The sequence below is a fragment of the Oryctolagus cuniculus genome, chromosome 11 (genome assembly GCF_964237555.1).
Source record: "Oryctolagus cuniculus chromosome 11, mOryCun1.1, whole genome shotgun sequence".
Lineage (NCBI taxonomy): Eukaryota > Metazoa > Chordata > Mammalia > Lagomorpha > Leporidae > Oryctolagus > Oryctolagus cuniculus.
This window is the reverse complement of record NC_091442.1, coordinates 47082152-47106073: the sequence shown is the minus strand read 5'-3', so window position 1 is coordinate 47106073 and position 23922 is coordinate 47082152.

The following is a 23922-nucleotide window of genomic DNA, read 5'->3' as shown; positions in this document are numbered from 1 at the left end:
AGCTGGGACATTAACCAATGCCTGAGATATATATATATATATATATATATATATATATATATATCTCAGGCATTGGTTATATATATACCATGGTTATATATATATATATTGGTTATATATATATATATATATATCTCATAACGCCGGCTCCAGAGATAACAATATCTTCACGTCTTTGTGAACACTTCTTTTCTCTTTTGTTCTGTTTAAAATCCCACTCATGTGCTCGTTTGCTTTAGCTGCCTCCCATCCACACACTGCAGGCCCGACTCTGTCCCGAGAAAACACACTCAGCTTTCATTGGCCACCCGACAGCTGGCCCCACTCCCCAGGTGGCCGCGATGGCTATCTGAATGAGTGTGCGGAGGTTCCACACTGTGGTCCTGAGATGCATTTCCCTAACCCTTAGTGCATTCACTAGTGATGCTGAGAATCTTTCCACATGCTTACTGGCCATTTGTATATCTTCTTCAGCGATACGCAAGTATCTATCTTGAATATGATCTATTCAAGTCCTTTTTTCTATGTTGAAATTGGATTTCTTTCATTGCGTTTTTTTTTTTTTTATTTGACAGAGTTAGACAGTGAGAGAGACAGAGAGAAAGGTCTTCCTTTTTCCGTTGGTTCACCCCCAAGTGGCCGCCACAGCCACAGCTACACCGATCCAAAGCCAGAAGGTGTCTCCTCCTGGTCTCCCATGCAGGTGCAGGGGCCCAAGCACTGGGGCCATCCGCCACTGCCCTCCCGGGCCACCGCAGAGAGCTGGACTGGAAGAGGAGCAGCCGGGACTAGAACTGGCGCCCATATGGGATGTCGGCACTGCAGGCAGAGGATTAACCAAGTGAGCTATGGCGCCGGCCCCTCATTGTGTTTTTGAGAAGCAGACACTAGAAAATTCTGATTATATTTTGGTATGTATTGTATAATCGGATTATATTTTATATATGTTGTATATTCTGACTCCAATGTCAAATCTATTATTTGAAACTATTTTCTCCTATCCGGTGTGTTACCTTTTCACTCTGTTGATTATTTTCTTTGATGTCATCAAATGTATCTACTGTTTCTCTTCTGATATCTTTGATTTCAGGATCACATACAAGAAAATCAGTGTCAAATTCAATGTCCTGCGTCTCACTCTTTCTCTCTTGGCTGCCTCTCCTCCTTCTTTCCTGTGCTTCTTGAAGGAAATCAGAGGCTTCTGTGACTGATGGGAGGAGCTGGATCTGCAGGTGCAGTGAGACAGTGAGAAAGGGGGCAATGCTCTGGTGCTCCCTGCACAGGCACAGACGGTGATAATAGCAAGACTGTTTTGCATATTCCCAAATAGCTGGAAGGGGTGACAGCCAATGTTCCCACCACAAAGCAACAATAAAGTTCTGAAGTAACGGATACAATCATTAGTGATAGATTATTAGTGATATCATTGATAATATTAACACTATACTACTGCCTAGCAACATGCAATACCCACATGCATGAAACATCACAGTTCACCCCATAGATTTGAACAAGTATTCTGTATCGATCAAAAATAAAATCTACAAACAGAAAATAAATGTCCTTGGCTGACTAAAAGAGAGGCTTGCAAAGCAGGATTTCACTTCTTTGGATCTCTGTCTTCCCTAACGGAGGCCTGAGGGCCCGCCTTTGTTTTCAAAGTTTAGATTCCCGCACCACTTGGGGCCCATGGACAATATCCTCCATCAGGTTGCACCTGCAGACTTTTCTCAGCCCTTGGAGGGCGACCAAGTTGCACCGCTCGTTATTAATACGATGTTAGGAATTGCCAGGTTTCAGGCGTTCACAGGTGTGATTTTGAAAAGACAACTTCTGCTGCATTTTAAATCAGATTGCTGCTAAGCCATGTGTAGGGGACAAGACGTGACATAAAGCTGTGCGTGTCCCTTTTCTCTGGACGCTTCCGGCAGTTGGGGGGGGTTGGCGAGGCAGCTCAGCAAATCGTGATTGTTTTCACAGGAAGGAGGCTCAGTGGTTCACCTAGCGTGAGCCCTGCCCCAGGAAAACCCAAATCCCGAGGCAAGATGGCCGAGGAAATGAGAACAGAGTCGATGAAAACTGCAAAATGTCAGCGTGCCATTCCCGCTGACGGCGCGGTATTTGCTTTTCTGCCTTCTATTTTCTCCTTCTGCTATGCTTGGGTCTTCATCTGCTTCACAACTCCATCTGGACGGCTGCTGAACTCATCTCTGCTCCCAGCTCCCCTCGTCCCCTTTGTCCTATCCAAGATAGGTCCGCCACTCGCCAATTAAAAGTTAGCGCCTAGCTTCTCTTCTTGAAAGTTCACTGGTTAGCATAGCTTGAGACGGTGCACCCAGGCCCCACTGTCAGAATTTGTCATCTTGGGTGCAGCTTAGCACAGAACACCCCCACAACCTATTCATCAAGGTACACTGTGGTTGGGTACTACTAGGCAGTAAGTAACCTTTTTTTTTTCCCCCCGCTTATCACTTAGGGGTCAGGGATTCAGAAAGGGCTGGAGTATGACGTTCTCACCAGAAAATCTCTCAAATGGGTATAATCAGATTCCTGCTGGGGCTTTCTGGGACTGCCTTGGCTGGCAGGTGAATGCTGGCCATGGGCTGGGCCCCCAGCTGTGGCTGTCATCCAGAGCACCTGTGTGGCCAGGCTTCTCACAGCCTGAAGGTTGGCCCCACAGAGACGTCTTGCTGGACGTCAGGGTTCAGAGATGAAGCTTGAAGCTGCAACGTGTCTTTCTTGGCCTTGGGCTCTGCTCGGCGTCACCGATGCCCCAGCTCAAGAAGAGGGGACACAGACCCACCTATCCATGCATTGTCTTTAATCGATCACACAGCCAGAAAACTTTCTCCAAGCTCCTTGTGTTACCGGAGAAATTGCAGGGTTCTTGTCTTCCGTGCAAGAAAGAATTCAGGCGTGAGACAGAGTAGTGGGAGGTAAAATAGCAAGGTTTATTAGGGAAGGGACATCCATAAGGATGGATGGGCACCCCTCCAGGCAGAGCCTGAGAGACTGGGGTGGGGGGGGAAGGAGCGAGGTTACATGATTGAGTAGAGAGATTACACCTGACCAGGCCAGGCGGGCGGCTCAGCAGAGAGGCAGAGGGCTGAGAGCGCAGGGCTCAGCAGAGAGGCAGAGGGCTGAGCACACAGTCCGGTTGAGGCCAGGGGGGTTTTAAGGAGATGGGTCTCTGTCTTCACACATTTCCTCCTGAAACAAAGGATTTTATGGCTGTAAATACTAAGAAGCTCCTATCTGAGTTTTTCCTTGAAGGTATCAGACAGGAGGAAACCTAGCTGGCACCATCCTGGGTTCAGAGGAAGGGTGAGCAGGACCCCCTAGAGAATGGGGATCCGGAGCAGGGTGTTTGAAGTGCAGATACTGGGCTGCATCTGGGAGACTGTGGAAGATTTGTCAGGCAGAAGGGGCAGGGACCTCCACCTGGCAGGTTATCAGGTAGAAGGGGGCAGGGCAGGATGGGAACACTGAGCTGCCCCTGAAGCATTATCGGGATAACTTTGAGATGTAGATGCATATGCTGGACGTAGAAGTCTTCTCTGGAGGAGGCCTTTGTCACACACACATAAGCTCATACCTAACTTCCTGCCTAACATTCCCCCCTCAAGAGGTATACCCAAAATTCTTCTTTGGGATTATGGGTGGAGTTCCATTTTCTGTAACTTCTTCAAAGCTGGCATGTGGGCGTTGAGGGGCATTTGGGTATTTCCTCTTGCTATCTGTCTTATGGTGTGTGACAGTGGCCTTGGAAAGACTGTGCTGCTCAGGTCATCCAGTGGAATGGGCTGGAAGCCTTGTCTGACGACCATTTGGAGTTCAACAGCTTTTAGTCTGTTAGAGACAAAACGAACAAGGGCATTAAAAACACACGGTCCAAAGAGAAGCAGCAAGATTACAGAAGTTATTGGGCCAAGGAGAGGCAATAACCAAGATTTCCATGACCAGATGTTAGGCCAGAAATCCCAGCCCTGCTTGGCCTGTTCCTGGAGGTGCTTGGCTTTGTCCAGGAAAGTACGAATTTGGGTTTGTACCTGTCCAGTCTGATTGACCCAGAGACAACATTCTTCCTGGAGCATGGCACAGACACCTCCCTGAGCGGCAGTTAGCATGTCCAATGCAAGTCTGTTTTGGAGAACAACTGCAGCCAAGGAGTTGATCTGATTTTGGAGAGTGAAGAGAGAGGCTGCTATTTGGGTGTTAAGACCAGCCAGTCCGGAGGAGAGGCTGGTATACATGTTGTTTGCTGATACTGCCCCTGTTGTGCCTGTAGCAACTCCTGCCACTCCAGCCACCCTGCTGACCCCTACCAGGATGGGGATCAGAAGGGGAATCCTCTTGGAGAGTCGAGAGGTAGTGTGTAAGGGAATCGGTATAGGAGCTGAAGCATTAGCAACAGATATAGTAGACAGGACATAGGCTAGGGTACAGACCCCTATCCAGTTAGAAGGTAAGCATTGGTAAGCAAGAGTCCCACAGACAAAGTATATCCCCCCTGTGGGAGGGAGGCACCCAGAGAGGTGGTGTACGCTAAGTGGGGAATTTTTAGTAGTGGAACGTTTGAAGAAGTACGTGGCAGCAAGCAGTTAGCGGACTAAAACACGGGGTGTTGTTGTGGGAGATACTGGTCGTCCGATCTTCCCAGAACATTACACGTCTGGTGGTGTCGATGAAAGTCTGAGCCAACTTGCCATCCTCATGAATGAGGGAGCAATTATCTGTTTTTATGCCACCCCAATTAGAATCGGCCATTAGAGCAAAATGTTTACATGACGGAGGCCTTCCCTGGTAGAAGCCCCCTGTATACTGGAGCCGATGTGCCACAGATATGTTTGGAGGAGAGGAGAAGAGCAAGGGGGCTTGAGGGAGAGCGCCCGATCCTTGGTGTGCACCATTACAGTTAAGTTACAGAAAGAGCTATTTAAGGATCCCACAGTGTGCCCCTTGGAAACTCAGGAGAGCTGAGGCACAGGGGGGCTTTTGCCCTCAATGTGACCTTAGTATAGATAGGTTCTATGACAGGGTGTGAGAGGCTATCCCTTTTGACTGATGTGTGAACACCCTGATGCCCAGTAGACGTTGAGTAGTACATAAATCCTTCTGTCTGAGCCCATTCCCTTAGAGAGGTTGGCCATGCTTCCCCAGATGAGCCCTGTGTCTCCAGGCAAATCCAGCAGGAACAGCCGTAGGAGGTGTTGGCCAATAGATTAACTGCAGCCTGGAGTGGCCTGATAAAGAGTGAGGCATCAGTTAGGAGTACAGGTGGGAAGCATACCAGTAGGAGGAAGAAGGGAAGGCTTTGGGAGTGCACCTTTACTTATCTGGGCTCCTCCTAAAGAGGAGGCGCAAGTCTTCCAGAGGCTCCGTTGACCAAGTTTCCTTAGGTCCAGGATCTTGCTGGTCTTCAGGGCAGTCCGGCTTCACCCTGGTGTGGTGGATCCAGCTGGGGATGCCGGGCACTTTGATCGCTGTAGGTGTGGAAAGTAAGACAGTGTATGGCCCTTTCCACGTGGGAGCATGCTGGGACTTGGGAGAGCTGTCCTTCCAGGTCTTAAGTAGGACCTGCGTTCCTGGCTCATATAAGTGGGATGGGCTGGCGTTCTGGCCTGTGTGGAGCCCGAGATCCCGAATTGCCTTCTGAAATTGAGCCAAGGAAATAAAATATTTGATGGCATTATTGGCTTCTGTATCTATGAGGATATCTGAATGCAGAAAAGGCCTCCCACAAAGAGTCTCAAAGGGGCTTGGGGAGAGCTGTGAGGTGGGTCCTGTCCTAATTCTGAGTAGGGCAATGGGAAGGATAGAAATCCAGTTTTGACTAGTTTCCTGGCAGAGTTTCCCTATGTTCTTCTTTATTGTCTGGTTGGCTCTCTTTACCTTACTGGAAGACTGAGGTCTCCATGCAGAGTGAAGATGCCAGGTTATTCCTAGGGCCTTACAAATCCCTTGTGTAACCTGGGAGATGAGGGAAGACCCATTGTCGCTTTGTAAAGATTTTGCAAGACCAAAGCGTGGGATAACTTCCTTTAGGAGAGTTTTGGTCACTTCCTGAGCTTTTTTAGTTCTGGTTGGGAAGGCTTCTACCCATCCAGTAAAGGTGCCTATAAGTACAAGCAGGTAGGTACCTATAGCATTGACAGAGGCTGTGTAAAATCTGTTTGCCAGCCTTCCTTGGGGTAAGTTCCCTTTTGCTGTATAGACCCCTGGGAGTTATTTTCTCTTGTCCTTACCTAGTTCTAGAGCTCTGGTTAAGTGATCAGTTCTGTTAACTGAGCGAAATTCCTGGGGGCCGAGCACGCTTCAATAACGTGCCATGCCATAACTGTTGCATGCTCTGAGAAGCAGGTCCCATCTGACAAAACTGCTTCTGTCTGTGAACCAAACCTCATCTGCGTTAGTCAGAGGGCTGTCTCTTGGGTCCCTTCTGCTGGCATAGATCAAGTCTATAGTCTCAGTACAGGAGTGCAGGGGACCACTTTCCCCTGGAACTGGCATTAAAGTAGCTGGGTTTAGAGTAGAGCAATGCCTTATTTTTACCTGAGGGTTTTCTAGAAGGAGGACCTGATATTTTAGTATTCTGCTATCTGTGAGTCAGTGAGAGCCCTTTTGCTCTAATAGAGAATTTATTTGATGTGGGGTATAAAGGGCGATGTCTTGTCCCACTGTAATTCTAGATACCTCCTCTGTCAGCAAGGCAGCTGCTGCCATTGTCTTTAGGCAGTGAGGCCATCCTTATGCAACCATGTCTAAGGTTTTAGAAAAGTAGCCCACAGGTTGCTTAACAGGTCCCAGATCCTGAGTTCACCCACCTAAGGTGACTCCCTGCCTCCCAGTGATGTACAGCTGGGAGGGTCTCCCTGGATTTGGCAGTCCTAGCACAGGGGCTTTAGTCATAGCATCCTTTAGCTGAGTAAAGGCTGTGGTTTGCTCTTTTCCCCAAAGGAGGGGGCTCTGCTTTGGCTCCCTGTCGAGAGCCTGGTTTAGGAACTGTGCTCTTTCCCTGTATCTAGGAACCTGGTAGAGAAAACTGGGACTGCCTGAAGTTTGCAGAAGTAGGAATTTGCTGCATGGCCCATATCCTCTCTGGGGCAGGTTTTCTCTCCCCAGGGGTGAGGATAAGGGTTAAATAATTAACACTCTAATGGACTAGCAATGCTGTTTTCCTCCGGATACCTAGTAGCTAGTTTTGTTAGGAAGTTAAGCCAATGTACAAGACTAGAGTCTTGGGCTGGGAAAGGAGACAGACTAACAAATCATTTACATTTAACCATCTACATTATGGACTATTGTGCACCCCCCTCAAAAGATAGGCCCTTTAAGTCCTCATTGAGGACCTGTCCAAATAGATGCAGGACCATCTGAGTTAGCTGTTACTGAAAGCCCTGTTTTTAGGAACTGGCAGGGAGGGCTTTCTAAGCTTAATGCTATTGGATAGACTTTTAAGGCCTGGCTGGGTGTGTGAGGCCCAGACCTAACCATGGGGTGCTGTAAGAGAATTGCAAGAGATGCAAATCTCCTTTAAGGGAGGCACCCTGTTGACTTGCATTACATGGCTAGATTAGGAGGAGAGCTGAATAGGAGGCTGATAGAAATAGGCAACTTACGTTTCACTGACCCTAGGCCATCCCCTCAATAGCAGTGGCTGGAGCTGGAAGCTGGGCAGAGGCTGGGCAGAGCCAAAGGCTTTTTAACTTGGAGCCACAAAGTCTGTGGTTCTGAACCAGGAGTCCTTCGATACCCAGGGCAGTTCCGTGTCCAGTGGCCTTGCTCTTGGCAAAGCTGACAGAAGGCAGTTTCTGTCACGACAGCTGCTTGCTCAGTGCCCTGGCTCCTTATATCAGCAACAGGTGCTCTTTGGGGTGCACTGGCCTTGCTGGGTCTCCTTGACGGCAGATCACCGTGTAAAGCAGCCATTGATTGGCCTGTTGCCCATCCTCTGCTGCTTGCTTGCTCCTCGTTCTCCTGGTCTCTAATAAAGTAGACCAAGGAGGCAGCCTCTATGATGTCAGTCAAGGGGGTGTTCAACCCAACCCTGATTTTTGGTGATTTTTTTAATATCATCAGGGTGACACAGAAAACTATGGTCATGGGCAAATTCTGACACTTAGTATTTTTCTGCGAGTTAAAACCGTGCCCATGAGGAGAACTATGACCTTTTAGGTAAGATCAACTGTGGTGACCTGCTTTTGTATACTTTGAGGTCATCAGTGCAATTTCCTATCTATCCCTCAGTTTGGTTAAAAGGGGAGTTCTGCCCATTTACCGCGTACACTGAAAAATTGATCTAGCTGTCACATTATTTCATAGTTTAACCTCTTATTCTGGCTATACTGTTTGGTCCTCTATACTGTGGCCAGGCATTATTACAGAAAAGGTCAGTCATCCCTTACATAAGGTCTGGGGATCAAACCGTACATCACAGTGGAGAGTCCTGCAGAACGGTAGTAACTTCCCTTCTGGAAGAGAAAAGAGGAGAAATGAGGCAGCGAGTTGGGTCTCTAGCCTGACTTCCTGGGCTTTCAGTTTTAACTGGCAGTTTAACCAGTGCTTACTGCGTAGCCTGACTTAGAGGAGAAGTTGTGGCAGAGGTCTTTGCCATCCTTTGGCTTCCGGGTATTTACCGTGTAGCCAATGGGTTATGGGCCTGGGTTTCGGGTTTAACTAGCATTACTGTGTAACCCATAAGTTTAGGTTTTGGGGCTTCTGGGCTTTCACCGTGTAGCCTGTGGACACTAGAGCTTTCTTGGGCTCATGGAACCCAGTTCTCTAGCATCTGCCGCATAACCATCTTCCGTCATCTCTAAGTCTCTTTTGCAACACTTTTTCCCTTTTGACTAGACCTCCCGTTTGATCCACATTTGAACTAGCAATACATTTGAACTAGCAATGCCTGGTTATTCAGCGTTAGCTGGACGGAGACTATGTCAGTCCCTCTTTAAAGGATCTGGCTTCTGAGCCAGAGACTGGAGCAGCTAGAAAGAAACATGTTTATAACTGAAGTTTAGCATAATTTCACATCTTGGCACCACTTTTAATCTAAACAGCCCGATTGGTTATTATCTCTGCAAGATGAGAGATATATCTTTCGACATCTCCAGGGGCCCTCTGGAGATACCAAAAGTCCAGAAAATTTAGAACTTTGACTTTCAGAAAGTCTGTTAAAGGTGCCAAGAGAACTTAGAGTATCTGGTCAAAATAGAATTCCTTAACATCCTGAAATTATAGCCATTAATTTAGGGTGATTTTAACACTTTTAGACCAGATCTAATAACAGAGACAGTAGAGTACACAATAGATTACTTTGGCAGAACATGAATTCTATGTCTCTTGTTGTCAAGTAAGCCAGAAATAAAAACCTTAAACATTAGAGTTAGCATACAAAATCATCACATAACTCAGAATTATTTAACAGAGTCAAAAAGAGCTCACAGGACCTAACTTTAGAAATGGCAGAGTAACCGATTAAGCAGACACTGTTAAAAAGAGACATTACAGTTTTTGCAAAAACAGATTCCAAGATTTATGATTTAGACCATTTCCAGATATTTACTAACATTAGTGCACATTTTTTTTTAAAAAACCCCATTGTTATAACAGAACAGACTTCAGCTTTAGGTCAGTGTAATTTTGGCATTAGCACTCAACTTAAAGAAAACTCTGTAAACAATTTTAAAATTGTAAACCTTTTAAAACTTTTCATGACTTGCTCACACCTTCTGAAACTTTACACCGTAGTTACTTTTACATAGTCTTGAATTGTCATGTATGGACAACCTATGAGAATACATGCTAACAAACTCAAATAGTCTCTCTTACCAAATCTGAGATGCTAAAAGTACACATAATACATTTCCCCAAGTTTTACTTAGCACTGATGCCTAGATGACTTAAGACACTGAGTTATTAATGAATACCACACCATTATCTGAATTAAAAGTCAAAATTACATTTCTCATGCCTTTAAGTAACATAAGGACAACACCTGAGCAGCAACAGGGGCACTAGTGCATGTTTACAACTTTGAAAAGATCTTCACCGTTAAGAGAAACAAGTTTAAAGCATATCAAAGACATGTAAAACTGAGCAAGTGAGCCACCGCACCGAAGGGCGTTTGCATTACCTCGATTCTCTGAACCAATCTGCATTGGCTTACTTTAGTTAACAAAAAGGCCTGTATACACAGAATTTACTCTCATTTTCATAAGACCACTCTAGCTGGAAAGCAAAAACATGAATACAGCATAGGTCTGACACCATTTACAACATTTTAATACACTTCACATAGTCTGAATTGACTCAAGCAGCTGTTATTTTAACAACTTTAGAGTCTCATCCTTTGAGAGTTCCAGGGATCCGACTGGAAGACTCGGTATAGAATTTAAGCTGTCAGAGTCAAACCATTTAGCCAAAATTAGTACATTTCTGATCAGTTGGGTAATCACTCAAACATTAAAAACAGACAAATAACGTAGTCTCAGTACTACAAATAGAAAAACACGAAACCTTCAAGACACATGAAAACTCTTATCAGCTAAGTCAGGGACAGCAACACAGAAAAGAGCTGATCATCAGCATATGAGCCCATTGCTTAGGTTTCCATTAACTGCAAAGAGAAAAACCTATCAGGTTGGAAAGAGTTAATGGATTACAGTTCTCCCTCCCTTAGGTAAGGCCAGCAGTAGTATTGAATTGGAAATTCCTCCTGGAGAGGAAAAAAAAGCAGCCCTGGCGGGGGGGGGGGGGGGGGGGGGGGGGGGGGCACACGCTCTCCCTAGAGATATCTGGCTGTGCCTGCCTGGGTGAGGCAGGCCACGTGGACTGGAATAGAGTGCAGAGAAAGGCTGTGGTCCCCCATTTACAGGGAAGACTGCGCACACCCGGGCCTGGTAGGACCCCCGTGGGGTTGGGTAGGTGCGCCGTTTAACCACGAGTGCTGGGAACCTCCTATAATTCAACCAAAGCCCGGACTACTGCAAACACTCAGTCAATTAAAAGATAGTTAACTTTAGCTCCTTTCCAGATTCAGTCCTCAGGCAATCAAAGCTTAGCAACAGTAATAGTTCACAAAAACTTTAAGACGCACCAGAGCTACCATAAGCTGCAAAGACGGAAAACTTTCTACCAGGTTGGAAAGGGTTAACAGGTAACAGCTTTTTTCCTTTAGGTGGAGAGACCTGTGGAATTTCCCTCTCCCTTTCTCCAGGCCAGCGGTATAGGAATGCAGACCAGGAGAGCAAAAGAGTGGGGGAGGGAGCTCCAGGAGGAGGAGGAAGGCGAAAAGCGACAGAGGACAAGATGTGAGGGACTGCCCTCACCTTCCGCTACGAATCTCAGCTGGAAGAGAGCATAGGGAAAGGCCCTGATGTCTGGGGCTGAGTGGGGTTCGAAATCTCCTATCGCTCAAGATTGCCCACTACCTAGTTGTCTGAGTTTACCTGGAGGGCCAATATTAGCCTCGACCGAAGCTAAGCCCTGCTCTCGTAGCAGTAGGCAGCGTGACCAGGCGTCCCTCCAAGAGAGAGACCTGGTCCTCAGGTCGCAGTCTGGCCACCAGGAAGCCAAAGCGAGCTCAGGGGGTCTCCAGGCTCTCAGCCAACTGCCCTTCCTAATTTCCCTCCCGTTCCTTACAATCCCTCTGGAGTTTCAGCCATAGCTAAGCCGTGGCCAGGAGGACTCCGCGTTCTCGGAGAGCTGTGGGGTGCCAGACACTCAACGGTCACTTCCACAGATCTGGTCCCACTTGAGGGAAGGAATACTGACCTCCGATGTCTTCTCAAACTCCTGGCTGGCTCGGCAAAAATGTTACCGGAGAAATTGCAGGGTTCTTGTCTTCGCGCAAGAAAGAATTCAGGCGTGAGACAGAGTAGTGGGAGGTAAAATAGCAAGGTTTATTAGGGAAGGGACGTCCATAAGGATGGATGGGCACCCCTCCAGACTGAGCCTGAGAGACTTGGGGGATGGGGAGCGAGGTTACATGATTGAGTAGAGTGATTACACCTGACCAGGCCAGGCGGGTGGCTCAGCAGAGAGGCAGAGGGCTGAGCGCGCAGTCCGGTTGAGTCTGGGGGTTTTTAAGGAGATAGGTCTCTGTCTTCACACATTTCCTCCTGAAACAAAGGATTTTATGGCTGTAAATACTAAGAAGCTCCTATCTGAGTTTTTCCTTGAAGGTATCAGACAGGAGGAAACCTAGCTGGCACCATCCTGGATTCAGAGGAAGGATGAGCAGGACCCCCTGGAGAATGGGGATCCAGAGCAGGGTGTTTGAAATGCAGATACTGGGCTGCATCTGGGAGACTGTGGAAGATTTGTCAGGCAGCAGGGGCAGGGATCTCCTCCTGGCAGGTTATCAGGTAGAAGGGGGCAGGGCAGGATGGGAACACTGGGCTGCCCCTGAAGCATTATCGGGATAACTTTGAGATGTAGATGCATATGCTGGATGTAGAAGTCTTCTCTGGAGGCCTTTGTCACACACACATAAGCTCATACCTAACTTCCTGCCTAACACTTGGACTGTGGACGTTGATTTGAGCTGCTGGGCTAGGTACTGGGAGAGGCCTCTGGGGGGACGATATAGTTTGTTGTGGTGAAATAAGAAGCTTTGGGGGACTGGTCCTGTGGTGCAGTGGGCTAAGCCTCTGCCTGTAGTGCCAGCATCCCATATGGGCACCAGTTCAAATCCTGGCTGCTCCACTTCCCATCCAGCTCTCTGCTCTGGCCTGGGAAGGCAGCGGAGGATGGCCCAAGTGCTTGGGGCCACCTGCATGGGAGACTTGGAGGAAGCTCCTGGCTCCTTGCTTTGGATCTGCTCAGCTCCCGCTGTTGTGGCCATTTGTGGAGTGAACCAGTGGAAGGAAGACCTTCCTCTCTGTCTCTCCCTCTCTCTATCTGTAACTCTGCCTCTCAACTAAATAAACAAGCGTTAAAAACAAAAGAAAGAAAGAAGGTTTGTATCACAAAGATGTACGCCTAGCACTGGATTCTTCCACTAACTGTCTGTGTGAGCTCCAGCCAGGGATCATACTGACAAGTCAGGCAAGTGATGGCGAGTGGCATGGGAGGGGACCCACTCAATGCGCTAGAGGACAGAAATCTGTCTTGTTCACATTGCCTCAGGACGTCTCCCTGGGAGGAAGGCCCCTGCCCCGCTGCCCACTGCATGTTCTTCCCTCCCTCGCTCCCCTCCTCCCTCCACTCCCTTCTTTCAATGCTCTTTCATTCTTTCACACTTGTGAATGTGCCTGCTCTCCAATTCTTTTTTTATTTTAAGATTTATTTATTTATTTGAAAGAGTTACACAGAGAGAGAAGGAGAGGTAGAGACAGAGAGAGAGGTCTTCCATCCACTGGCTCACTCCCCAAATGGCTGCAATGCCCAGGGCTGCACCCATCTGAAGCCAGGAGCCAGGAGCTTCTTCCGGGTCTCCCACATGGGTGCAGTGGCCCGAGGACTTGGGCCATCTTCTACTGCTATCCCAGGCCACAGCAGAGAGCTGGATCAAAAATGGAGCAGCCAGGATTTGAACTGGTTCCCACATGGGATGCCGGCATTGCAGGCAGCGGTTTTACCTGCTATGCCACAGTGCCAGCCCCTGCCCTCCAATGCTAAGATGTCTACAGTGGGATTCAACCTACCTCTGAGGCAGGTAGGGAGGCAATGCTAGCAAGAGGGGCTGAGCCCCACGCAGCAGCAGCCATGGCTCAAATCAGCAGCCCCAGCCCAGAGCAGCTCAAACCATCTCATGCTTCCCTACACTGTCCAATCCCCACACCCATGGAGCAGGAAACCACAGCTTGCAAGGATTCTGCCACTTGGAACTGGCACCAGCCAAGCAGATCCAACATGGCTGTAGATGATGTCCCTGTGTGGACATCTTGGCCATTCTAATGTCATTATAATAGAACTGCCATGGCCGACATTCCCACCTGACACCATGACACTTTCCAATAAAGAGCAAGCCCCACTCCAAACTCCACTCCCTTTGAAGGTTCAGCTAAGCCCCACCCAAGTCTCATTCCACCCCCAGACTCCAGAGCGTGCCAAAGAACAGCCCTGGCCCTTGATGACCTCGACTCATTCTGCTGCCCACACCCATTCCTGAGTGTGTGCTTTCGCTCTGCATATACACCTTGCTTCTCTACCATCACCTACACCTCTTCCTTGAACTCCTTCTCACAGGGAGAAAAGAACCTGGACCAAGCCTAGCCAGGGGCCACCCCCACAACACTTCCACTGGAAAGCTATGGTCTTTTCCTGTAGCTTCCAAAGCCAGCTCCCCAGCCATGGTCTTCCACACCCATAGCACCCTACTTTCCAAGCCTTGGCTAAGGACGTGTGAGGGCTGCGGCCGGGTCAAAGTAAACCAGCCAGGCTGTTCTCATCTCAGGGTGGTTTGCCACCCCGGGATCTGATTTTCTCAGCGGTTGTCGGAGAAGTCAGTCGCCTTTCTCTCCAACACCAGATTGAGAAGGCTTCACAGGGTTTGTAGAAATGTGGAATTAAAAGTATGAGTTATTAAAAAAAAGTATGAGTTATTTTGGTCCAAAAAAAAAAAAGTTGAAATCCATGCATAACTTTGTCACAACACACATTTTCCCTCTATAATTAAAACACATTTTTTGCATCAAAAGAATTTTTGCAGCAAAATAAACTCATATTTTTAATTCCATATTTCATTGAATTTTTGGAGGCTCCCTTGCATGTTCTTTTCCCCTGGGTGCAACCTCACCCCTTCCTTCTTTGGAAGACAATCACAGGTGCTCCAGATCCAGTGGGATTTTTTAACGTTTTATTTATTTATTTGAAAGGCAGAGTTACACAGAGAGAGGAGAGAGAGAGAGATATCTCCATCCTCCATCCCCTGGTTCACTCCCCAAATGGCCATAACAGCCAGGGCTGGGCCAGACAAAAGTCAGGAGCCAGGAGTTTTTTCCCTCCTTGGAAAAGTCTCCCACGTGGGTGCAGGAGCTCAAGCACTCGGGCCATCTTCTGCTGCTTTTCCAGGCCATTAGCAGGGAACTGGATAGGAAGTGGAGCAGCTGGGACTTGAACCGGCACCCATATGGAATGCTGGCGCTGCAGGCGGTGGCTTAACCTGCTGAACCACAGAGCCAAGATAGGATATTTTCTTATCCCTGATTCCTGTCCAATGAATATGCAAGGATCCATTCACCCAGTTTCACCAGGAATCTGACCTTGCTTTCCTGGTATTTCCAATTGGCCTGGTTCCTGCCATGCCAGGCCACCTCCATTCTCAGCCCTCATAGCAGTCCATGGGTGACCTAGACAAGTACGTCCTGGTTAGGCAGCAGGGGTCACGCCTCCTCTGGGCACACGATGTCCACCATCACTCACTGGAGTCCCAAGGGAGTCCAAGAAAGCCAGAGAGAAATGATGTCAACTTGGCCAACACACAATCACCATTCGCACTGGGGTCCCACCCCGGGGCACAAGCAAGACCCACTTTCCTCTCTGAAATGACCTGCGACTTCCAGCATTTTTGAGGCATCGGCTCAGTTCCTTTGCTGCACCTGTTCCTTTTTGCTCGCATAGTGCCGAGAGCAGAACCTCCATCCACAGCTCCTGCACATCTTAAATCCTGTCCTAAATCGTGGCCACTGCTTTCAAGATCTTGGCCCTTCTTTCTTACCCCTGTTCTTATTTCAGTTCCTCGCTGCCTGCATTGAGCCAAAGTGTCTCAGTGCTATCTTCCAGAACTCTGAAAATTTCGACCTTTCTGTAGGTTCCGTCCCCATCTCTGGTCGCATCACAAGAGCCTGGGGCCAAGAGCTGGCTGCAGAATAGCTAGCTCCTCCTCTCTGTCATGCCAGGGCTGAGCGGGCATAGTGACTCTTATCCCTGATTCCTGTCCAATGAATATGGCCACCCCAGGGAAAGTCCCTTGTAGGGTTAGAAGGCAGCACCTCCATTAGAGAAGAAGGAAGCCTCATGGCCAACCCGCTTCCAGGGCCCAGCTCCACGGCCGCTGTCTGGAGGGCCATTTCAGAGAAGAGATGCTGTGCTCAGACAGTTCAAAGTGGCCTCTCCAGGGAGGCACAGCTGGGAGAGGCCATGGTCAGATCTGCACGAATGTCCGTGGCTCAGCTGATCTTCCTAGGAGCTCCATGGTGGGGCGGCTGTGCCTCCTGGAATCACCTGCCCTGCTGCCACCTCCTTCCGTCGACCAGGAGATGCAGGATTCAGCCCCCAAAGAGCACCCCGAGCCATTCCCTTCTCTTTGTACAACAATCGGAACTTTGACAGCCTCAGGGAACCTGGATGCCCTGGGTCTGGTGGGGAAATGAGGGAGTCCATGGAAATCATAGGGGATCTTGGGCAGCCCCTGCTGTCTGGCAGCTGTGCACACAGGAGACCCAGGGCTGCCAATGCTGGATCCCCCATCACGGTGTGATAGGACCCAAGAGGAAATGAACTTCTCTTGTGACCTTGAGAGAAAATCGAGGAGGAGGTATGCACGTCACTGGTGAGCACCTGGGCCTCACACCACCTGGGTCTGCAAGCTGGGGGTGTGGGGGTGGGGGAGGGGCGAACACCCTGAGACAGAAGCAACCATCCAGGAAGCAAGAACAGAGTCGCAACACAGACGGTGGGGGTGGGGCGTGACCTGCCAGCCAAAGTAAGCAGGGTGGTGGTGGGGGGGTCTTCAACCCCAAGAAACACAGAGCCTCCTCCTTCTGCTGAGTTGTTACTACAGGGAGCTCGAGGCTCAGCCAGGCTCCAGGGTCACCATAACGGGTGGCCAAGTTGTCAAAGGGATGTCATGGTCCCCAGCCTGCCCTGCACTCCTGGCTACACCCCAGCAGTGAAAAGGGGTGGTGTGAGACCTTCTGCCCTTCCTGCTCTGAAACAATCGTCTCTCTTACACTGAGCACCAGCTCTCCCCAGATTTGCCTCGGCCCAGCCAGTTAGGCTGACCGGCCTGGAATTTCCTGCAACTCCTGGCTTGGGGCATTCAAGCCAAGACCCACCCCCCCCCCACCACCTCGACATCTATCAAAGCCTGCCTGAGGGCTCCATTCCTGCTTCCTCTCCGCACCCCTCCCTGGGAGCTGGGCAGCAGGGCTTGGTTGCTGGGAGCACCTAGCAGCAGGCGTGGCCACCAGGATGTGAGGGAATGAAAGATCCCCAGGGGCCCTCATGGCAAACACAGTGCCAGGGCAGGATCCTGGATGCCACGGGTTCTGGGGTGTCAAGTTCAGCTACTGTGCAGGGGAGGGGGGATGCTGGAGCAGCCAGGTCTCCCCAGGGGCTCCCTTTACAGCCAGAGTCAACCTGGATCTGGTGCATGGGTTGGTCCTAGCTCCCTGAACTCAGTCATTTCAGCCCATAAACTAAACTGAAATAAGATAATAAAAAACAAGGTGGGAGGGGAGGTGCTGTGGCGTGGTGGGTAAAGCCGCTGCCTGCAGTGCCGGCATCCTATATGAGTGCTGGTTCGAGTCCCGGCTGCTCCACTTATGATCCAGCTCTCTGCTATGGCCTGGGAAAGCAGTAGAAGATGATCCAAGTGCTTGGGCCCCTGTACCTGCATGGAGACCCAGAAGAAGCTCCTGGCTCCTGGCTTCGGATCGGCGCAGCTCCGGCAATTGCAGCCAACTGGGGAGTGAACCATAGGATGGAGGACCTCTCTCTCTCTCTCTGCCTCTCCTCTCTCTCTCTGTTCTCCTTCTCTCTCTGTGTAACTCTGACTTTCAAATCAATCAATCAATCAATCAATCAATAAATCTTTAAAAAAAAAAAACAGGATGGGGCCAAATTGTGGCACAGCGGGTTAAACTACCACCGGTGACACCAGCATCCCATCTGAGCACCGGATAAAGTTCCAGCTGCTCCACTTCCAACCCAGCTCTCTGCTAATGGCCTGGTAAAGCATCAGAGGATGGCCCAAGTGCCTGGGCCCCAGCCGCCCACCTGACAGACCTGGATGGAGCCAGATCCTAAAGGCATTCAATGAAATAAGCTCTTCCTCTTCATCAACGTTGCAAATGTGTCCAACCTCTCTCTTTCCTGGGCCACCCTGGACAGAGAAGATCCTTTTGCACTTCCCATCCCAGTCTGGAATCTTCCCTATACCAGGTGCCCGTATAGATTATTTTTTTTTCTTATATAGTGCTTGCTTCATTCTTCAGCCTCAGGATTCCTTCCCAGCTGGGGAGGGGAGAGGGGATGGACATTACCTGCTCCACGGGGCCTCAGACAAGCGATGCCATAGAAGTGCAGAGCACACAGCCTGCAAGTCCCTGGTGTTCAAGTGGGAGATGAATCAATGAGCCCTCCAGCTACTGACAAACACAGGAGGGGGATGAGGCTCAACAAGACATCTCCCAGCCACAGGACTCAGGTCCGGAGGGATGGCTGGCTGAAGGCTGAGGAGCTGGAGAAAGTCCCTTGGGGCTTGGCATGTAGACATTTAGCATAATAAATTCAGAGAATGAATTTGAGGTTTGCAAATAGCATTTTCTCTCTCTCGACAGCCAAAAACGTGAAAAATAAGCTATCATTGCCGATTGAGGAGTCCCTGCCTCTGCCTGCCCCCTTCCCACCCCCCGTCTCATACTCTTTTTGCTGATTTAATAAAGAAGCAGGGAAGGATCTAGAAGCAGACAAATCCCTCGGCCTTACAGTAAAGTAAAGAATGCAGCCACATGCTTGGGGTTTTACCGTCTCTGACACAGTTGGGGGATTTACAGAAAGCCCTCATTTTTCAGAAAAGGAACCAAGAAAAACAAAGGAAGAAAAACTCCTGAGCTCCTCGGACGGCCCCGTGAAATGTTATCTGAAACCCATGCCTGCTTTTAGCGCTTTCTCCATAAACAAGTTCATCTCTTTCGGCAACTTTATTTTTATCATCCTGGTAGGCATCCAAAAAATGAGAGCTCGCCAAGACTGAGACATAAAAGCTTCACCCCTTCGCACATCCGTGTGAGCGTTGGCAAGCACTCAGCCGTATCCCCCACATTCTTCCACAGGTCGGGGAGTCTGGGGACAGAGAAACACGGGGAACTGAGGCGCCTCCGGGGGATGCAGAGCCTGGCAGCCTTAGGAAGGCCCGGCACTCTGCAGGCCCTGGGCTGCCTAAGCTCCACGGAGTGGAGTTTGGGTGCTGTTTGTCCAAATTGTGTCTCAAATGTGCACCCGTGGGGCTGGCGCTGTGGCGTAGCAGGTAAAGCCACTGCCTGCGGTGCCGGCATCCCATATGGGCGCTGGTTGGAGTTCTAGCTGCTCCACTTCCGATCCAGCTCTCTGCTATGGCCTGGGAAAGCAGTAGAAGATGGCTCAAAAGTCCTTGGGCCCCTGAACCCACAAGAGAGACCCGGAAGAAGCTCCTAGCTTTGAATGGGCACTTCTCTGGTCATTGCAGCCAGTTGGGGAGTGAACCAGCAGATACAAGACCTCTCTCTCTCTCTCTCTCTCTCTCTCTCTCTCTGCCTCTCTTTCTCTCTCTGTGTAACTCTGACTTTCAAATAAATAAATCTTTAAAAAAAATTCCAAGTACAGTTTCTACTCTACACCACAGCTCCAACTCCTAATATCAACTTTATAATGTCAAGATTAAGTCTACAATCAGCATAGGACACAAAATTTTCCTTCCACTGGGATTATTGACAAGTCCCAATTAAGAGCTGGTTGTGGGGCCAGCGCTGTGGCATAACAGGTAAAGCCACTGTCTGCAGTGCTGGCATCCCATATGGGTACCAGTTCTGATCCTGGCTGCTCCACTTCCGATCCAGCTCTCTGCTATGGCCTGCGAAAGCAGTAGAAAATGGCCCATGTCCTTGAGTCCTTGCAGGTGCATGGGAGACCTGGAAGAAACTTCTGGCTCCTGGCTTCGGATTGGCACAGCTCTGGCCTTTGCAACCATTTGGGGAGTAGACCCATAAGTGGAAGAGTTATTTCTCTTTCTCTCTTTGCCTCTGCTTCTCTGTAACCCTGCCTTTCAAGTAAATAAATAAATCCTTTGGGAAAAAAAAAAGAATTGGCTACCTCCGTATTTGAACAGCTGAATCTCAGGTATTTCCCAAGAGGCTTTGCACTGTGTGTTTTCCAGGAAGGTTGCAGTTCATGCCCATGGCAGTCAGCTCCTGCCTCTCAAGGAAATCTCAAACTCTGTGCAGAGCTAACTGTATCTTCACAGAGATGACTGCCCATTTCCTGTTCATGCAGAGGATCTTCTCGTGATCTGGTTTGAAGAGCACGTCCCAAGTCTCCGGACTGGTTGGCCAGAAGCAACAAGGGTCAACACCTGGGCAATAAGCCCAGTCGTTTCCATCTAGAAAAATATGATGGTCATTTTCCTGATTTTCGTATTTGTTTTGGTAAAATGATAAAAGAATGATTGTTTTCTTTATCAAACATTTCTCCCAGGATTGTGTGCTTCTTCCTCCCTCTAGGCTGCCCATCTTTTCATTAGGAATCCATCCTGTAGTCCGTTGTCATCCTCTGGTTTCTGATTTTAGTTGTAAATGCTAATGGGCTTGTCAGTAGATGGTCCCTCCTTGCTCAGAAGCCTCTACATTGGCAAATAGGAATCGTCCAGCAGGTGCACCTACATGGTAAGGACAGTCAGACAGGAGCCCAGGAGAAAAGCACCAAGTCGCAAGGATATTACTTCTCCAGCTATGGCTAAGGTCAAAGGGGAATGAGAAAGCTTCCCTTGGAGAAAGGGTAGGGCTCTCTGTAGGTGATGAATTCTACAGGAGTAAGAAACAGTCTAAAACGAACCTGCAAGAAATCTTACTGGAGTAGGTGTTTAGTCTAGTGTGAAGACCCCCACATACCATGTCAGACTACTTGGGTTCTTTTCTTGGCTGCGACTCTGGACTTCAGATGCTTTACTGCCCATGTGGCCTTGGGGAGGCGGCAGTGATGGCTTCAGTACTGGGGTTTCTTATCACACACCTGGGAGACGAGGGCTGAGTTCCAGGCTCCTGGCTTCAGCTGAACCCCAGTCCTGGCCTTTGTGGGCATTTGGGGGAGTAAACCAGTAGATGGGAGCTCTGGCTATGTCTCTGTCTATTTCTATCATTTGTATCTCCATCTCTACCTGTATCTCCACCTCTGTCTCACTCCCTCCCTCCCCACCCCTTTCTCCTCAAATAATTTTTAAAAAAATTGTAGTCCTAAGGGTGCTAAGCCTCGCACAAGAATGGCAGCTTGACACAGCAGCCACCCATATGTCAAGTACAATATACCAGATGTTTCTGCCACCTTTGTCTACTCAGGCTATCCTTGCTCTCCATACCCTGTTAGGAAACTGGCGCAGTTGTAGCCAGGTGGCCGCATGGCCCAGCTACCTGAGCCAGGCTCCACCCCCATCCTAATGGGATTCGCGGCTCCGGCTTCCCTGCCTGCCCTCAGGCAAAGTTTTAAAAGGGCCTATTGGCTCTTCCCTCCTGCTCTCTGTTCTCCCTTCCCCCTCTCTGCTCTATCTTCTCTCCTCACTAGCTCCTCTCCTCTGGCTCTCTCTCTTTCTTATACTCTTTCTCTCTCTTTTTCCTTTGCTGCCCCTTCACTCCGGTCTGTTGGGTGTTCCCCAATAAACCCTTTCCCTTACTCCAGTGTTCGGTGTGTTTTGCGACGGCTAACATTAATATATATTACATTGGTGCGGAACCAAAGATAACAGATGAACACCTTTTCGAAATCAGAGAGAATGAGGCCAGTGTGGCAAAGTTCAGGAAATTTCAGGGAAAAATAGATGCAAATGATCCTTAACTCCATGCCCCCAGAAGCCACCGGTTTCCCAACAAATATCCCACCTGAAAATGAAACAGAACCTGTTGGATAAGTAGCAGGTATCCTTTGAGGGTTGTAGGGCTTGTGCTTAAGGCCATGCATTGCAGACTTTAGAGAGGTAAGAATTGTGTGGAAACTGCTTCTCTTTTTTTTCTTCCACTATTATTCAATGAGATAACACAGTGACAAGTCCATTAGCTAGTCATTGCCTGATAAGAGGCATTGCACGATTGATGATTGATGAGGAAAGAAAAACAATAGTAAAGACATCCAAGGAACTGGGGCTGAGGGCAGGTACCTCTGCAAGACTTCCATTGACACAGTTTCCATTACAGACGATGAGGAAGCCATAAAACCTGGACCGGTCACAGCCAGCACTCTTCACTGGCAATCATCTGTAAACACTTTCGTAGCCGCTTCATCTGTGTTCCAAGGGGTCCAGGGTAATGCACAGAGTGAGGAACCCGTGGCCTCCAGCCAAGGAGTAAATGCCTGCCTCCAATAAAGGCAAAGTCAAGAGCAAGCCAAGGTTATCGCCCTCTTTCTGGCCAGAATCTCGGATGCCTTTCCAGGGAGGGGATGGTGCTGGACCTGAGGGTGAGCAGGGCTTGGAATGCGTGCCGAGGCCTTCTGACTCCCACACGGGCAATGCTCACACAGCATCTCTCCAGTCTGCTCACTCAGCAACGTTGGGAAATCGGTTTCAGAAGGAAACAGCAAGCTGCCTTGTGTTCTGTTTAATGTGCACTGAAGGCACCATGAGAAGGCAAAATCCCACACTCCCCTATGGATAATAAGGCGCACCTGACCTAGTTACCTTGAGACAAATAGCAGCCCTGACTGTGTGCAAGATGCCCTTGCCTTTTCCTTCAGCACCAAAACCCACATCTCTGTTTGAGCCCGGATGTTTGAGGGTAATGGCACTCGATGGGGCCGGTGCTGTGGTGTAGCAGGTAAAGCCGCCGCCTGCAGTGCCAGCATCCCGTATGGGCACTGGTTCGAGTCCTGGCTGCTCCACTTCCGATCCAGCTCTCTGCTCTGGGCTTGGAAAGCAGTAGAAGATGACCCAAGTGCTTGTGCGCCCCTGCACATGTGTGGGAGACTCAGAAGAAGCTCCTGGCTCCTGGCTTCAGCAAGGTAATGGTAGTTTGTGAGCATTCTTGCATTTTTTTCTGATATATTGCTTGGATAAGAAAAGAAATAGGTAAAATTAAACCTATAACTATAGCTCTAAAGAAAACATTTAGAAAAAAAAAAAGCACCAGTTCAACCATGCCTGTTAACCGTGAATTCAATGACCGATGTTTTTAAACATCTATTGAAAGGGCCGGCGCCGCAGCTCACTAGGCTAATCCTCTGCCTGCAACACTGGCACCCTGGGTTCTAGTCCCAGTTGGGGCGCCGGATTCTGTCCCAGTTGTCCCTCTTCCAGGCCAGCTCTGCTGTGGCCAGGGAGTGCAGTGGAGGATGGCCCAGGTCCTTGGGCCCTACACCCGCATGGGAGACCAGGAGGAAGCACTTGGCTCCTGGCTTCGGATTGGCGCAGTGCACCAGCCGTAGCGGCCACTTGGGGGGTGAACCAACGAAAAAAGGAAGACCTTTCTCTCTGTCTCTCTCTTTCTCTCACTGTCCAACTCTACCTGTCAAAAAAAAATCTATTGAAAGATAAAATGAGTCATTGGTTTTAGCCAGAAGCTTTTATCGACTTGTCTTGGTGGACGTGATGCCCGGGACACGGAGGACCTCATTCACTGTGTTGGACAGGCCAGCACCCAGCTCTAGGCCACCTGGTTGACCCTTGCCTCACCTCTGATGCATATGAGTGACCACTAGGCAGCCTAGACAGAGGTGTGGCCAAAGTAAGCTTCCAGAGCTACACTGACACATTCCAGAGAAGTCAGACAGGTGAGTGGGGCTTCCTTAAGGAGGAAGTCCTTGGTAACAAAGTCACCTGGGGTGTTGGCATTGAGTCTAGCCGTTAAGACGCTGGTTAAGATACCCATGTCCCATGCTTTGGTGCTGGGATTCTATACCCCGCTCCAGCTCCTGAGTCCAGCTTCCTGCTAATGAAGATCTTAGGACACAGCAGTGGTGGCTCAAGTAATTGGGTTTCTGCCACCCACACGGGAGACCTGGATTGAGTTCCTGGCT